General features: G+C 44.6%; 1 protein-coding gene across 10 annotated transcripts in view; it reads right to left on the bottom strand.

The window, feature by feature from the left end:
• EXTL3 (exostosin like glycosyltransferase 3) overlaps positions 1–18,411 on the bottom strand; it is a 173,639-nt gene that overhangs the window by 85,286 nt on the left and 69,942 nt on the right. For 6 of the 10 annotated variants that reach the window (XM_072986448.2, XM_072986456.2, XM_072986445.2 and 3 more), the window contains one exon: positions 15,474–15,598. The exons of 3 other annotated variants lie outside the window; for them this stretch is intronic. The gene's annotated coding sequence lies outside the window, so the exon portion shown is untranslated. Of the gene's footprint in view, positions 1–4,228; positions 8,621–15,473; positions 15,599–18,411 lie in introns of those variants that run through there. One more of the 10 variants, XM_078381674.1, reaches the window with a different exon arrangement.

Here is an 18,411-nt window from a genome sequence, read left to right as displayed (position 1 = left end):
CGAGAACTTAGCTTCAAGGCTTCTTCAGAATAAAAAAAGGATGCAGCTTTTTGATGGGAAAAACACAGGATGCAACATTTGAGCATAAAATGGTGCAATAAATTGGGAAAGGCGCTTCTGTAATTTTTCGTGCCACTTAGAGAAAGCTGTGGGAGGAGAGGTAAGCTCTCAGACCCTAGACTCAAGCATAAAACTTGTACTTGTAAGCTGCCTAGAGTAGTTGTAAGACCAGGTAAAGGTTCCCCTTGACATTTTAGTCAGTCGTGTCTGACTCTAGGGGGTGGTGCTCATCCCCGTTTCCAAGCCATAGAGCCAGCGTTTGTCCGAAGACAGTTTCCGTTGTCACATGGCCAGCGCGGCTATACATGGAACGTTGTTTACCTTCCCACCGAGGTGGTACCTATTTATCTACTCGCATTTATATCCTTTCGAACTGCTAGGCTGGCGAGGAGTTGGGACAAAGCGACGGGCACTCACTCCGTCGCGTGGATTCGATCTTACGACTGCTGGTCTTCTGACCCTGCAGCACACAAAGGCTTCTGCGGTTTAGCCCGCAGTGCCACCACGTCCCCACAAGACCAGATAGGCGGGATATAAATAGAATAAATAAACAAACAATTTGCCAGTCGGCTTCCCACAGGACACATCTGATGGTGTGAACAGAACTTTCCTGAAGACGCCACGCTGCTCAAATCCCCAAGGTGTACATAGTTCCTCACCTCTGTTTTAGAACCTTTCTATCTACTACAAGGATGCTTGGAGATGTCACTTTCTTCTATGCAGGAGATCAAGAGGCTCACAAGACCAAAGCAGAGTGGGGCATCTGGAGAGTGAGGAACCAGACTGAGTACTGGAAACTACAGGACAAAATGTACATTTGCTAACACACGGGGTACTATGGTTGTTCTAGGTTTTCCAGGCTGTTTGGCTGTGTTCAGGAGGTTTTTCTTCCTAACGTTTCGCCAGTCTCTGCGGCCAGCCTCTTCAAAGGACAGGAATTAGAACTCTGTCTGTGTACCAAACAGCCCGAAAAACCTACAACAACCATAGGATCCCAGCTGTGAAAGCCTTCGAGAGCATGGGGTACTCTTCAGAGCTGCTGTCTCCATTCCAAGCATCCATCACTCACTGGGGTTGGTGGCCCCATCTCTTTCCCTTTTGCATTATCATACCACTCTGCACAGACTTGATCTTGTCTGCTTTTGGAACTACTAGCAGGACCCCCCTTTTCCTTTCCACTAAAGATTACCTGCAGCTGGAGACGCAATCTGGGTCACTATCAATAGCTCTAAATGCAAGGCTCTTAAAAACACGCTCCCCATCTGATTCACACTCTCCTGAGTGCAACTTGTTTAAGAAAAACACATCAAATGCTCCAGCCCCAACATGCCAATGCAAGCGTGGCTGACAAAGCACATTTCTGTACTGATTGTTTTTCCCTGTAGCTTTGCTGCTCTGCTTGTAAAGAAGGTTCGGCATCAGCCCCTCAACCTGCTTTGAACAGACGTGTTCCTACTGAGTTGGAAATGCAAACTCTGTCTTTTCATGACACATGTCTGGACTTGATAATCTGAAGTGTCCTTTTCCATGTATTCTCGAAGGCTTTCACGGCCGGGATCTGATGGTTGTTGAACATCTGGATCTAATGGTTGTTGAACAGAGCATGGACAGAGTTCCTACTCCAGTCCTCTGAAGATGCTGGCCACAGAGACTGGTGAAATGTCAGGAAGAACAACCTTCAGAACACGGCCAAAGAGCCCGAAAAACCCACACGTAAGACCATGGCCAATTGCTTATGGTTGTATACATTTGTGAAAATCTTAAAATTTGGAAAGCTTTTAATTTGGGAAAGTGACTTTTAAAGGAATAATTTCAAGATCTGAGTATCAAAAAAACATGGTAAACTTAATAAAACAATATGACTGCTTTTTGCACAGAAAATGGATGGGAAAAAGAACCACAGAAAAATATATCTGCATACTTATATTTGATGAGAAAACTGAATTTTATAGAAAAGGAGGTGGTTAATAAAGGGATTTCCAGAATTAAAGAAAGACAAAGGGGGGTGAGTGAATTGGGTATTATGGTCCAACAGCAGCTGCTGTTAATATCTAGCTAGGCTAATTACAGAACACCCAGCAAGGGGGGGGGGGGGAGAAAGAAAGCTTGAGATATTGTTTTACAATGCAATTCTATATGTGTTTCTTCAGAAATCCCACCAAGTGCAGTGAGACTTGCCATCATGTAAATGTGTAGTGGACTGCATGTGTAGCATTACACAACAGTGATTTATGAAGATGGTGTCACAGAGCAGAACACCCATGACGATCTTAATTAACAGGCAGTGATACATACTGAGATGCATAGAATTCCTGTTTAATTTAGCCTCAGATAACCACCATCATCCACTCTTCACAATTTAGCTTGGATTATCAATTACTGCATTCACTCCTGAATGCGTTCAGCAGGGGTTTTGGTGCTCAGTCACAGCCCTACCTCCTCAGTCTCGATATTGCTTTTAATTGCAAAATGTCCTCCAGTCTTGGTGATGCATTCTGAAGCGGATGACCTTTGATTCCGCAGGAACTGCTGACTCTCTCTAGAATCTTGGTTTCAATTTTACAGGAATTGTCCAAGGTTCTGAATGAATCCCACAACTAAAAAAGGCACAGCAATCTGCATAGCCCCTGTAACGTTCGGATTAAAACCTGGAATGGATTCAGCAACCCCATGAAATTGGGAGTCCAGCTTCTCCCTTCACCACAAATACAGTGGTGCCTCGCTTAACGGCGATAATCCGTTCCAGGAAAATCGCCGTTAAATGAAAACATCGTAAAGCGAAAATAAAAAGTCCATTGAAACGCACTGAAAACCTTTCAATGCGTTCCAATGGGCTTAAAACTCACCGTCCAGCAAAGATCCTCCATACGGTGGCCATTTTCGCTGCCTGTATAGCGAGGAATCCGTCTTAGAAAACAGCGGGGGGCCATTCTGTTCACCCGGCAGTCATTTTGAAACCGCTGATCAGCTGTTTAAAAATCATCTTTTTGCAAAGAATCAGTTCCTGAAGCAGGGAACCAATCATCGCAAAGTGAAATTCCCCCATTTAGACCATCGTTTTGCAATCGCAATTGCACAAAAAGATCATCATAAAGTGGATTTGTCGCAATGTGGGGCAATCGTAAAGCGAGGCACCACTGTACTTATTTATTATTTAAAAACATGTTCATACAAGATCACTCCTTTTAGCTCTCTACAACTGCCCTTCTAAAGACCACGAAGGGCAGGTGTGAAATGTGTTCTGACGCACCATCTTACTGGACAATATTCATCCTCAATGCTTTTAACATTTATCAGTGGAAGACCCTGCCACAGCTTTAAGGATTATGGAGAAGGGGAAGTACAATGAGCATTTCTTCTGACTTAGCATTGGGAAGGAAGTGTTTGTTTATCAGAACATACAATGGTCATTTGCAGTCTGTTTATCTTATTTCCCACAAAGCACAGAGAGACAGCTACTTCCAAAAAAAAAAAAAAAATGCAGCTTGGGGAATAATCACTGCTTGTGTCAGGGGTCAAAAATGTAAGCATGGAAACAATATATGGATCAAATACAACTACAGGACAGTAAACTGGGTAAGCAAAAATGCACCCGTCACCCACTAACCCAACTGGAAAGCTTAAAAACAAAAGTTGGGATTAAAATATAAAATGCTTAAGCAGGAGTGGATTAGTTTTTTTAATTAAAACAGTAAAAAAAATGCCTAAGCAGACTGTTTTAGACTGTCCCCTTTTTTGTGAAACAACCGCAAACACAGGAAAGGAAGAACTATACTAAAATATTAAGTTAATGGCAGTGGGAAATACTCATAGGCCATATTCTTCTTTCATCTAAAAGGCATTGGCACACTTATTAGGATTTACAGCTGGGAACTGCAAAAAAAAAGTCACAGTAGGGAAAATAATGCCCTTCCGGGTTCCACTCAGCCATGCCCTTTCCCGGTATACACCACTTGTTCTTTCCAAAGTCTTCCTCTCCCCCACTCCCATTTCAACAAGTACACAACGTCACTTCTCGCTGGGCTATAAATCTGAGGATTTCCTCTGCTTGCCAATAACTTGCCCCATCCTGCCTAGGTGCTGTGCGCCACTTTGACGGCTTAAAGAACCTGCATTTGGAGAATGAAATTTGCTTTGATGGGTTATGGGTTGAAGAAACTGAACCTACCTAAAGGCCCACGGTACTCAATCACGTTCCAATATTTTAACGAGAACAATTACAGGCTGGTTCCAATTTACAGCAACTCTTCCCTAGGTTCTCTCCAAATATGAAGGATGGAGAACCGCCCTGCCAGTCTTTCCTTCTTTCGAATGGACGGCTGCACAGACTAGCTTTTCTCCTGGAAAAAAGGAGAAAAGCGAGGGAATCAAACTCCTGCTCCCTGGCTCCACAGCCAAGTCCTCCAGACCATATATCCTCCTCCTCCTCCTCCTCTGCTGTCAAATTGATTCTGACTTATGGCAACCCTTTCCGGGATTTTTGGGTAAGGGGGAACTCAGAAGTGGTTTCTCATTCCCTTCTTGTGCGAGCACCCTGTGCAGCTTGCCGAAGGCTACCCCCCGGGCTCTTCTCTTAGGAAGCCCAGCAGAGAAGCAAATTCCAAACCTCTGGCTCTGCAGCCAGACAGATAAATCATTGAGCTATCCAGACAGCCCCAAACTAGGAACACTTAAATTTCTCCCCCCACCACTAAAAAAACCCACAAATCTGCCAGTTCAATCACAGACCTTTGGTGCATCTTATCAAAAGAGCAAACAACTTCTGAGTACTGCTTACTTAGAAAACTGTTAAGAGAGTTACCGTAGGTCATAATTGACTTGATGGGACACTGCTGCTTCTACTACCTTCACATAAAGGTCATTGCCTGCCAGAAAGATAAAGAGAGAGGAGGCCCGCTGGGGATCAGCCACAAAATGGCCCTCACTCATGTTCCCGTCAGGCCCTTCAGTGAGGGTAGTGGGACCGAGGGAAAGGTCCCCCCCCCCCAAGATCTTAAAACCCAGGGATCTTATTACAGGAAGATGCATTTTTCAGACATTATTTAGGGCCTTAAAAACCCAAACCTGCACTTTGAATTCTATCTAGATATGGATGGATAGCCAGTGAAAGCAATAAGAGCAGAGAATTTTGGTTTCCCCTCCAACCCAACACTGAAGAGCTTTCCAGCCACTGCATCTTGGACCTGATGAACATCTGGATCACGTCCCAAAGACAGACCTGTGCAGAACATGTGACGGTAATCTGAATGGGATGCAAGTCAAGTAGGCATCACCACGAGCGCAGGAAGAACCAACATTACACGACACTTTCGTGCCAAAAGAACTCGCAAGACCAAAACGTTAGCAACGTTTCGGAATCAGATTTCTCACTGTCAAGGACTCCTTTTCGGCTCGCCCTCGCTTCCTCGGGGGCACATTCTCAACAGGTGTGGAGGGAATTAAAGCTCCCATAAATACAGCATTCCATATTTATGACTGGCTGGTTCCACGCTTTTTTGAAAACCTCTTCTCAAGATGACAAGAGCCCAGGTGGCCTTAGGGAACAGGGAGGAAAGAGACAGAACGTGGAAAGATCTCCCTTGCGGCAAATGCTTCTGAAGGGAAAAAGTAAACAGAGAAGAGGGAAATCATGTCAAACTTCTCAGCTGCCTCGGTGAACCGCCTCGTCCCTCTTCACCCCCTCTCCCCACACGGTGAGGAAAATCCCAAGGCGGGCTCATCGGGAGCCCTACAAGAGAACTTGCCTGCAAAAGACAAATGGCGAAACGGAAGCAGAACGGGAGGCATGTGGGACGCTGATCTAAACTGACATCCCTCGTCATTTCGGCTCATTAAGCTTGGCACTATTTCTTCCTTGCCAAGGAGAAACAAATCCATCAAGGGAAATTTCCACCCTCGCCACCCCAACAGAGGGGAGAGGAAGACCCACTGAGTCAGACACTGAAAGCGGGAGGGGGCAGAGCACAAGAAGTGGGAAGGCGGGACGGAAAGAGGAAAGACCCCTTTGCAGTGCAAGAATGAGCCAAAAATACATTATGCCTGAGAAGAAGAAACACAGTGCCGGTCGGTGAGATGCTTAAGCAGAGAAACTTCCCCAATCTTCAGTCCATTAGCACAGACGCCAAACAGCACTTAGAGCGAAAAACCATCTCCTGGTTTACAAGAACAGGTGGCAAGAGCTGAAATCCCATTTCCCGAAGTGTGTATGCAATGTGGTTGAGAACAGGAGGATGCAGTTCTCCTTCAGGTTAACTTTCTGAGCAACCCATCCATTCCAAAAGGGGCCTGGTCATGCAAGAACCAGATCCGTTGTGCCACTTCCCAGGTCTTAATGCCCTAACGCTATCATTTTTATCTTTGTTGTTGTTGTTTAGTCGTGTCCGACTCTTTGTGACACCATGGACCAGAGCACGCCAGGCCCTCCTGTCTTCCACTGCCTCCCGGAGTTGGGTCAAATTCATGTTGGTCACTTCAATGACACTCTCCAACCATCTCGTCCTCTGTCGTCCCCTTCTCCTCTTGCCTTCACACTTTCCCAACATCTGGGTCTTTTCCAGGGTGTCTTCTCATGAGATGGCCAAAGTCTTGGAGCCTCAGCTTCAGGATCTCTCCTTCCAGTGAGCACTCAGGGGTGATTTCCTTCAAAATGGATAGGTTTGTTCTCCTTGCAGTCCAGGGGATTCTCAAGAGCCTCCTCCAGCACCACAATTCAAAGGCATCAATTCTTCGGCGGTCTGCTTTCTTTATGGTCCAGCTCTCACTTCCATACATCACTACAGGAAAAACCATAGCTTTGACTATTTGGACTTTTGTTGGCAAGGTGATGCCTCTGCTTTTTAAGATGCTGTCTAGGTTTGTCATTGCTTTCCTCCCAAGAAGCAGGCCTCTTTTAATTTCGTGGCTGCTGTCTCCATCTGCAGTGACCATGGAGCCCATTTTTATCTTAAACATCAGCATTCAAATGGATCAGATGAAAGGGCAACATGTTTGGCTACAGAGCTAGAAGTTGTGAGTTCGATTCCTCGCTGTGCCTCCTGGGAGTACAGCCAGGCTGTGTGTGTCCTTGGGCAAGCTGCACAGTCCCAGGATGACCCAAGAAGAAGGGAATAGTAGGCCACTTCTGTGTATTATCTAGCTGGAAAACCCTGAAAAGGGTCACCATAAGTGAGAACGAAGTTGACGGCACACAATGATTGTTACAGAGCAAGGAGAAACGATAGCCTTTCCCTGCTGTTGATTTGCAGAAAGCACGGCAGAAGTAAAAAAAATTGCTTCTCCTGCTTTTCTTCCCATTAGAAACTCCAGCCAGACAGCCCCACAGGACCTGTGGGGCCACTTAAACTTTTCCAATTACAAAAGCTCTTTGCATGGTAAGCCAGCTGTACAGTGGTACGCAATTGGGATGGGCCCCAAGTTGAAGGAAGCAAGAGGGGGGCGGCAGATGCATATTAGGGAAACATGTCAACGTGTCTACAGATATTTCAGGCTGACAGCGGAATGCCAATTACAATCAACATGGGGCCGACCGGCTGTGGGCTGTGACCACGTATGCCTGGCTCCACGGTGCCAGCACATCTTGAGTAATGTTTTTATCCCTGTCAGATCCATGAAGTTGCGCCCACCACCAAAAAAAACCAGAGGCCTCATATACCTGAAGAAATGGGAACACAGCACGGGTGTGATTTTAGCCACTGGAAACGTCATGGCATAGAAGGTCTGGTTCTGGTGGACAAAGAGGAGGAAGTTCGCCACCGTAAGGATGGAGGTCTAGCACGGTAGTGTAAGAGGAAGGAAAGAAAGCCCAAGAAGCAGGAAAGATCAGCTGTCTGAAATAAATCCCAACAGATCTACAACACAATATCCTGGGGAAGCAAGCGGAGCATCTGGAATGATACCCTAGATCGAGGTATGCGGGGGGGGGGGGATATGGGTGTTCCTCTTTCTCCAATTCATCCATGGTACCTCCCGCAGCAACTGTAGTAAGATCTTCTCTCTCCCCAGGTCCATCTCACTCAATCTGGCCCAGTGTCCAAGTGCCCCATGTTTACAACCCTCCCCACTAGTAAAATCATTGTTTTCCTACCAAACACTTAGACCATCAGAGAGAAGACTCAAAAGATGCATGTTTTCACTTTTTAAAACTTCCAGCCTCAGTTACCCCCTTCTGCACTGTATGGGCAACCAACTGAACCCTGTATAAAGGTAAAGGTTCCCCTTGACATTTAGTCCAGTCGTGTCCAACTCTAGAGGGCGGTGCTCATCCCCGTCTCCAAGCAATAGAGCCAGCGTTTGTCCATAGAGAGTTTCCGTGGTCACGTGACGAGCACGACTAGACACGGAACGCCATGACCTTCCCACCGTGGTGGTACCTATTTATCTACTCACCCTGCTTTCGAATGGTTAGGTTGGCAGGAGCTGAGACAAGCGAGGGGAGCTGCCTTCGTCGTGTGGATTCGATCTTACTACAGTGGGTCTTCTGACCTTGCAACCCAGAGGCTTCTGCGGTTTAACCTGCAGCGCCACCAGTAGTTACGGGAACTGGCGGGATACTCAGTGGTTTAATAATTATCTCTCTGGGACAAGCTAAGATTAGACGTTGCTCTCCAGAACTCTGTTCCATTGCACCTCCATTCCTTGGATCTTAATTAATTCTCTGCCACGAGGTAACAAGATCAGATGAAGAAGGGTTAAAAACAAAAAAGCCATCACTCTTCATCCAATGTATTCGCGAAGGCATTCACGGCCGGGATCTAATGGTTGTTGTGGGTTTTTCGGGCTCTTTGGCCGTGTTCTGGAAGTTGTTCTTCCTGACGTTTCACCAGTCTCTGTGGCCGGCATCTTCAGAGGACTGGAGTAGGAACTCTGTTCAACTCTTCATCCAACTCTGTTACTCCCCCTGTTCACAATCAACAATTCCTTTACAAGAGAAAACCATCTCAGGGAAGTTTAGGTCTTTGCCCACCATCAGTGTCCTCCCTGGTGCAGTTCCTGAAGCCTCCCGTGTTCTGTTCAAAGGAACAACTCTGTCACTCCAATCCGCTCTGAACAGGCAGGAACCCTAAGAGGAACTAAAGCATATGGGTTTGCAGATAAATTCCAGCTTTCTGCAAATGCCACGATGCAGCCCAGCCAGCTCCAATAACAAGCTACTCAATACAGCAAGTACTAGACCACTGACTATAAACAAATTACATTTCTCCATCTATCCATCTATCCATCCATCCATCCATCCATCCATCCATCCATCCATCCATCCATCCATCCATCCATCCATCCATCCATCCATCCATCCATCCATCCATCCATCCATCCATCCATCCATCCATCCATCCATCCATCCATCCCTCTCTTTCCTTCCTTCCTTCCTTCCTTCCATCCATCCATCCATCCATCCATCCATCCATCCATCCATCCATCCATCCATCCATCCATCCATCCATCCATCCATCCATCCATCCATCCATCCATCCATCACTCTGTTGATCTATCACTCTGTTGATCTATCTATCGCTCTATCTATCGCTCTATCTATCGCTCTATCTATCTATCGCTCTATCTATCGCTCTATCTATCTATCGCTCTATCGCTCTATCTATCTATCGATCTATCGACCTACCTCAGACAAATAGTACTGAAACTTTTAGCCGTGTTAGTCTGTGCTAGAATATCAGGCAAGAACAAAAAAAGGAAGAAGATAAAAAGATTATGGCACCTTAAAGACTCACTGCTAAATTTTACTGTGACTCTGAGAAAGTGGACATGTCCACAAAAGGTTACATTAAAACACAGCAGTGAGTCTTTAAGATGCCACAACATTTTTGTCTTTTAAAAATATTTTTTATCTTTCTTTTGTTGTGGCCTGATGTACAGTAGTATTTAAAGGCGACCAGCTCAAGGGTGCTGCTCAATTCACTCAGATCTCACTATAGAAAGAAATAAGACACCACACTAATCATGGCAGTCTCTCTCATTTTGTTACTCAGGTTCTGCTCTCCTCATTTCCTCTAACTTCCAGAAATTCCCAGCGGTGTTATGTACACTTTTTTGCAGTCAGGAGGACTACCACCTTTTCCTTGAGTGGTTCTGATTTGAAGAATGCAAATCAGAGGCTTCTCTACCTCAAAAACATTGCTACTCAAAACTGCAGGTTGTATCATGACAGAAAGCTATGGGGTACTAGAATAAATGAGAGACACCCAGTGAACAGTTCTCTGGCTTGGCTCTAGCATAGGCACACATTTGATGAATGAAATTCAAGAATTTGATGAATGAAATCCAGCCAACAAGCTGGAACAAATTCAGAGGAGGGCAACCAGGTTGATCAGGAGACCGGAAATGAAGCCCTAGGAAGAAAGGCTGAAAGAACTGGGCAGGTTTAGCCCTGAGAAAAGAAGATTGAAGGGAGACAGGAGAGTACTTTTCAAATCCTTGAAAAGCTGTCCTACAGAGGAAGGGCAAGGTCTGTTCTTGATCATCCCAGAGTGCAAGACACGCAACAACGGGCTCAAGTTAAAGGAAGGCAGATTTTAGTTGAATATCAGAGAAAAAAAATTCCTGTTAGAGCAGTACGACAATAGAACCCATGACATTGGGAGGTGGTGAGCGCTGCAGACACTCAAGGGAAAACTGGACCACCCTCTGTCAGATCTGCTTTGATTTGAATTCCTTGCATTGAACGGGGGGTTGGATTTGATGGCCTTTTAAGCCCCTTCCAAACTCGTTATTCTATGATTCTGTGACTCCTACCATTTAAATGATTTCTCCTGCAGGCACATTTCAAAAATCCGCAGTGCAAAAACCTTGGTCAGGAATTCCTCCTCATAAAGAAGATTGTGGCAAAGCAAGAATCTCTTCCTACACAGAGTATTTATCAGTGTCTCAATGAGAACTATGAAATTAATGAGAAAACAGGAGGTTTTTTTTTCCCCTTCTAAACCTAATTGTTCACCTTTGACAATCAGCATGGCTCTGGGAGCAAAAGGCTAGCAGCCAAAAGAATTATTTTAAAGCTGACCGCTCAGGAGTAGCACTCCAGCATCCTGTCTTGAACATCTGGATTCTACATGGCCATTAAAGGATTTTATTTTTCTAACAGTTCTGAGAATTTTGTTAAAAGCAGGGAAGGAAGTAGGCAGCTTCCTTTCCAATGCCATCGGCAAAGGACACAAAGCCACAGTAAATAACCACAGATGACATTCATTTGGTGGGCATGAAACCCGTGTTAGAATATAGACGGAACAGCCAACGTCGGAAAACCGAGTTCTTAGAAAAACCAACATAAAAATTGCATATGAACAAAAACAGATAAACATGAGCTCAAATGATCATACAGACGAGAACCCACGCCGTTCCTAACGTTTTGAAGAGATCCGGTTTTTAAGTCCACAACAAATTGATGTAACACAGTGGGGCTTTCTGTCAGTTCTTTGTTTTTCTATTAAGACGTGCATCCCTCCGCCTCTCAGCAATATTTTGAAGAATTTCTCTTTCCTTTACTGCCACAAATCCATGGATTCCATTATCTCCTCCCAAGAATCCCGGACAACCTTGCCTTCCCCACTACAGAATCCACTGGTCCTATCGCAAACCTTGCCTTTATTCTCCCTTCCTCCATTCAAGTTGTTCCTTTTTTTTCAATTAATTAATTATTTAAATTTTAATTAATTAAATGCCCATCTAAACCAAAGGTCTACTCTGTGTGGCATTACAAATTTTTAAGAACAGTGAAACCAATAAACATATACCATGAATCCAAGATGGCAAAAAATGTCAAAATTTAAGATATGGCAGAAGGAAAAGTCTGCCCAAATAGCCAAGTCTTACATTTACACCTGAAAACACCCAGAGAGGGAGCCAGGCGGATCTCCATGGGCAAGTTGTTCCAAAGGCAAGGGGCCACTACCGAGAAGGCCCAGTTCCTCATTCTTTCCTTCCGGACCTCCCTTGACATTAGCCCCTCAGCCGCTCGGCCTGGCTGGAACGAGAGACCCTGGCAGAACTGGGTGGGAGGAGGCGCTCTGCCAGATATCGAGGTCCCAAACCGTTTAGGGCTTTATATGGTACCGTTAGGAATTTGAAATCGACACAGAAACAAATGGATAGCCAATGCAAGGCGGCCAGCATGTAGGGAATATGGTGATACCTTTTCACGCCAGTAAGAAATCTGGCCACTGTATTCTGCACCATCTGAAGTTTCCGCATCAGTCTCAAAGGCAGCCCCACGTAGAGCACATTACAGTTGTCTAATCTCGAGACTATGAGTGCATGGACCAGAGTGGTGAGCGGCTCAACATCAAGATAGGGATGCAGCTGGGCAATCCACCACAGATGGAAGTGTGTGGAACGTACCACTGATGCTACCTGGGTTTCCATGGTGAGCACTGGGTCCAGATGTACATCCAAACTGCGAACCTCACTCTTAGCGGTAAGAGTCACACACACACACACGAAAAGAGAGGGAGTTTCCCAAGCCACTGATGTCTGGGCCACCCACCCGAAGGACCTCCTTCTACTACATTGTTTGATATGTCTGAACACAAGTTCTCCTCTTCTACTCCACTCTATTCACGACTATTTCCTTGTAAGCTCACTCTTCTAAGCAACTCCATCTTTGCCCCATCCATCCTCCATACATCTTAGCTACAAACAGTGGGAGGAAAGTGTGAACTTGGCCATGAAACCAAATGGTGATGTTCATTCACATTCGTTCATGACTCGGTGGGAAATGTGGCAGTCAGGTGCGCTCTGGGGGGGGGGGCAGGGACCATATTCTACTTGACTTCTCGATTTCTAAGGAAACAAAAGCAGAGCAGAGCCACAGGATAAAGCCAATTTTAATAAACTCGGAACGATTGTATTAAGTAACGTCCCATGGCAGGAAATACTAACAGGAAAAATAGTCTAAGATGAGTGGAAGCTTCTTTAAAAAGGAAATTCTGGAGAGAGAACAATGAACAATTCAAACCAGAAAAACAGGTGAAAGACGGGGGGGGGGGGAAGGATCTTGTAATTGTTGTAGAGCAAAAGCTGAATATGATGCAACAATGTGATGTCGCTATAAAAAAAAAAAGGCCAATTCTATTTTAGATTGCTTTAACCGAAGTCTTGTTTTCCAAATTTCATGAAGTACTTAGTTTGCCTCTATTCAGCACTGATTAGGTCTCATTTGAGTACGGTGTCCAGTTCCGGACACCGCACTTTCAGGAAGATACTAACAAACTGGAGCAAATTCAGAGGAGGGCAACAAGGATCAGGGGACTGGAAATTAAGTCCTGTGAGGAAAGGACTGAAAGAACTGGGCAACTTTAGCCTTGAGAAAAGAAGATAATGGGAAAATAGGACAGCATTTTTACAATACTTGAAAGGGCAGGATCTGTTCTCAATTGTATCAAGAGTACAGGATAAGTAAGAATGGAACTCAAGTTACAGGAAGCCAGATTTCAGTTGAATATCAGAAAAAAACTTCCTAACTGTTAGAGCAGTACGACAATGGAACCAATGACACTGGGAGATGGTGAATGCTCCAGTGCTAAAGGCATACCAGAGAAAATTAGACAATCGTTTGTCAAATATACTTTGATTTGGATTCTTGCCTTGAGCAGGGGGGTTCAGCTTATATTTATTACTTTTATTTTATTTTATTAGATTTATACCCCGCCCATCTATTCTAGACCAAAGGTCCAACTCCATTGTTCTGTGATTCTACAATTCTATGACCCAACAATTCTCTGACTAGGGGACAAGAGGGCTTCTGTGCTGCTGCTACCAAAGAAGGGTTATATAAAATATTACTATTATTTAAATCAACTGTTACACACAGGAGCAGGTCAATTTTTAAATTCAGAATGCTAGCCACTCACCAAATTCCATAGACTAGAAACCACTAAAAACTGCATTAATGGAAATGAATTCTAAAGATATGATAAATCCTAAAGAAGGGAATAAACTTGGCATCTTTCAAATAGCAAGCAGCAGGGGCCTGTACACTAGGCACCTTAAAAGTTTCCTTAAAAACAAAACAAAAACAAAAGAGAATCTATAAAAAATGTAGTTCGCATTCTTGGACTCCAAAACTCCCAGAAATTCTGGCCAGCACAAATAGTGATAAAGGCTTCTGCGAGTTGGTTTAAAATATCTGGGGACCCACAGTTAGGAACTACTGGTCTGGCCAATTCATTCTCCAAGCCACCACCCAGCCAGCTGCACAGCCCAGCCACTTCTTGAAGGTACAGAAAGAGAAGGAAAAAGCAGGCGATCTCACCTTCCCTGGCTCAACTATGTGGCAGCCCAGTCTAGCCACTGTTTGTCCAGCTATGTAAACGAGATGGCCACAAAGACAGGGCCCTCAGAGCTGAGACACTAATTACCATATTTTTCCATGTATAAAATGACACTTTCCCCTAAAATAACTAGAGGGAAAATTGAGTGTCTTTTTATACATGGAAGTAAAGAGGGGGAGAGGGATCAAAGTGCTTTGATCCCTGCTTTCCTCCTTCACTTTCTTTGCAAAAAAACTACTTTCCCCCTCCACTTCTTGCAAAGAAAGTGGAGGGGGAAAGCACTTTCCTTCCAAGAAAATGGAGGGGGAAAGCAATCCCTGCCTCCCCCCCCTCCACTTTCTTGTAAAGAAAGAAATTTTGGGTTAGAAAAGTGGGGTGGAGGCATCTTATACATGGGAGCGTCTTATACACGGAAAAATACGGTACTTATTCTGACCAACAAGCAGTTGAGCTAGGCAGAGATGTGACAGAAGAGGTAGTGAAGGGTGATTCTGCTGCTACTACCTTCCTACCATCCCCTTAGTGAGCGCAGCACGTGGCAATGATGCATCTCTTCCAGCCTCAAGCAGTAGGAAAGCTTGCACTGGCATTGCCTGCAAGCACTATGATTGGACAGTAGTGGTGAATTCTTGCCACTGACATCATGGCACGACTACCAATGAGCAACACCCCGCTCAGCTACTTCCCCTCCTAATCATGTCATAATCTCTCATTCACATAATCCACCCCCATGTTCCAGCTTTTTTCTACTCATTTTAGATATCTGAACCACTTCATCACAGATCTTTACCAAAATCTGCCAATTTGCTTTGGAACCTCGAAGAAAAAAGGCCAAATCAAGCCAATCTGGTTCTGGATTCAGTTGAAGCCAACGTACGGTTTGAACACCAGCAGGGATGCAAGTAGAACCATTATAATAAAGCAACAAACACAAATCACCTAGAAACAATAGAGCAGAATTGTCAGTGATCCAAGATCAGCCATATTTGGAAAAATGCATTATCAGCAGGCATGTGCATTTTGCAGACCAGGACTGCAATAGCTTTAAAAAGGCAGTCACGTGTCTTATTTACATAAAGAGGCACACAGAAACAGCATGCAATAGCTTATTCTATGGACCAAATGCCACCTTACCCAAATTCCATGGTACAGAAACAGCCTCCAGTCCGTTTATTGGGTCAATCACTGCGCAACGTTCAACGTCGTCTGATTTTTGTCACCAGGAAGACGTTTTATAGACAGACTACCAGCAGGACTAGCTGAAGAAAAAATTTAAAAAAGGAGAGAGAGAGATTATGAGAGTAGTATCATGTGCAAAATATACATGACAGCTAAAAATGCATCTGCACAGGTTTGATGCACAGCAATCAAAGCCTCATGTTGGGTCAACTCTCCAACTATTTCTTCACAATGGCATAAATCATAAAGCATATGATATGTAAACAATGACACACATTTTGAGCAAGAAAACAAACCTTATGATACATTTAGGAATATAAAAGTTTCCACTTCTAAGGTGGAATATTATACAGTGGTGCCTCGCTTTACGGTTGCCCCACATTACAACGAATCCGCTTTACGACAATCTTTTTGCAATCGCAAAACGATGGTCTAAATGGGGGATTTTACTTTGCGATGATCGGTTCCCTGCTTCAGGAACCGATTCTTCACAAAACGACGTTTTTTGAACAGCTGATCGGCGGTTTCAAAATGGCCACCGGATGATTAAAATGGCTCCCCGCTGTGTTTAGGGATGGATTCCTCGCTATACAGGCAGCGAAAATGGCCGCCGTATGGAGGATCTTCGCTGGACAGTGAGTTTTTACCCCACTGGAATGCATTGAATGGGTTTCAATGGGTTTTTTATTTTCCCTTTACAATGTTTTCACTTCACGGCGATTTTCCTAGAACGGATTATCATCGTTAAGCGAGGCACCACTGTATAAAAATAATATTAGGTAAGTGATTGGCAGCAAGTCTCCCACTGCACAAAGGAAGAGAATTCCATTAAAATGTAAGTGCTTGTTTTCAGATGCCCTTTTGCAGTTTCATACAAGGAGTTCCTCTGCCATTGTTAAAAGTCTCCAACGTATTATGCAACTCTTCCCTCGCCAGAAAGTGACTCTCAAACGTCCTCTGTTCAGCAAAAGTCAGTCCAGAGAAACATTCGCAGAACGAATACCAGATCTAGATCCCTGCAGGGAATTCTCCCCCTCTTCTCTCACAGAAGAACCTCAGCACGCACAGTGATGGCAACTATAACACATATCATCCCAATTTCTTCTAGAATCGAACTTGGATGGCGAGCACTGACGAGACTGGAGGCAAAACAGGATTTCTGAGGAACAAGAGAGAGGTGCACAGGCATGCTTAGGATAACGTCATCACCTGAAGCACACCTGATCCCATGTGATTTCAGGAGCTAATCAGAATTGGTCTTGTGGAGACCTGCGGGAAATGCCAGGGGACTCCAGGTTGGGTTAGGAAAAATTCCTGCCTGGTATGTAGGACAGCCACTGTTTCCAGTGAAGAGTGGGTTACATGGAGTAATGATCCGGATCAGTATAATGCAGATCATCACATTCCTGAAGTCTACGAATTTCATTTCTTGTATTACCGAGATCAAATGATTCTCCATTAGCTCACCTTCGTTCTGCCCAGTCTTCCTCTCTCTCATCAGACCTACTCTTGCAACTCTTGACGACCAAAGCATTTGTGGAATGCACCACGAAAGCAACTGCGCCTGTTAGAGCAATACAACAATGGAACCCAGTCCTTGTAGCTGAATAAGTAAGGCAGACGGGAGCCAAATCGTTGACATCCCGCTCTACTCATCCTTGTCGTCAGAGTCAGGTGAGCTGCGCAAATGTTGGACCAGCGACTGAAGATAAACTGAAGACGAGTACCGACATCTTGTGGGTCCTGGGTCTGGCAGCTTGGCAGGCAACCTGCCTACCAGGAAGGGGGTTGCGCTCCCTATTAAGGAGCAGGTGCTCCCTAAACTCTTTCAGGGTTTAATTTAAAGCTTCCACTAAAAAAGGAAACTGAGTCAGCTAGGCATCTTTTGAAGTAAAAAAAGAAAGAAAAATCTAATGAGATTGGACGCCCATATTAGTTTAGCGTTTCCACTAGTATCCGGTTTTCAATGCACCTCTATGGGAAACCGTGTTTTGCTTAGCGATGTTTTCCCATAGCAATGGTTTTTTTTTGCACCAATTAAAATCGTTAAGCGAGGCACCACTGTATATCACCGTTTTGCAGCAGATCTGTGTCCTAGAATGTGACTCCATGAACAAGCATAAAGCCTCATTGCAAAGTGAATTTCCAAGAGCGGAAGTAGTAGATTGGAAGGTGCTGGAATTTTTTCCCCTTCCTACCACTTTCTACCAAGATCATCGACACTCTTGCATTCCTAGTCACCATGTATGGATGTGAATGCTGGACACTTAAGAAAGCTGACGGTGGAAAAAATGATTCCTTTGACATATGGTGCTGGAGGAAAGCTTTGTGGATACCCTGGACTTCCGGAAAGACGAACAAGAGGGTCCCAGATCAAATCAAGTCTCTAGAGGCAAAAATGTTGAAACTGAGTCTGTCGAACTTTGAGCACATCGTGAGAAGGCAGAATTCACTGAAAAAGACCATAATGCTGGAAAACGTGGAAGGCGGCAGGAAAAGAAGACGACTAAATTTCAGATGGACTGACTCCCTTCCCTAAAGGAAGCCACAAGCTTCATTATGCAGGAGCTGAGCAGGGCAGTTGAGGACAGAACATTTATAGGGCTGCCATAAGTCAGAGCTGACAACTTCTATTTTACTTCCTAATCATTGTTTCCCTGCCATAGAAATGGGAAAGGTGGCCAGGGATTGCTGTGGGATGGAGAAAATTCTATGTAGATAAGGGGCATCCTGTATTCTACACCAGGGTACGGCATTCAGCTTATCCCCAAAAGATTAGCGCATAACATCCCACCATGCTAACCAAAGCTATGAGCCACAAACTAAATTCCCTTAGACTAGCCCAAACCAAACCACCACCTTTCGTTTACAAGACCAGAGCAGGGCTGTTAAT

The sequence above is a fragment of the Pogona vitticeps genome, chromosome 1 (assembly GCF_051106095.1).
Source record: "Pogona vitticeps strain Pit_001003342236 chromosome 1, PviZW2.1, whole genome shotgun sequence".
Lineage (NCBI taxonomy): Eukaryota > Metazoa > Chordata > Lepidosauria > Squamata > Agamidae > Pogona > Pogona vitticeps.
The sequence above is the reverse complement of the archived record's forward strand: the minus strand, read 5'-3'. Positions and strand labels throughout refer to the sequence as shown.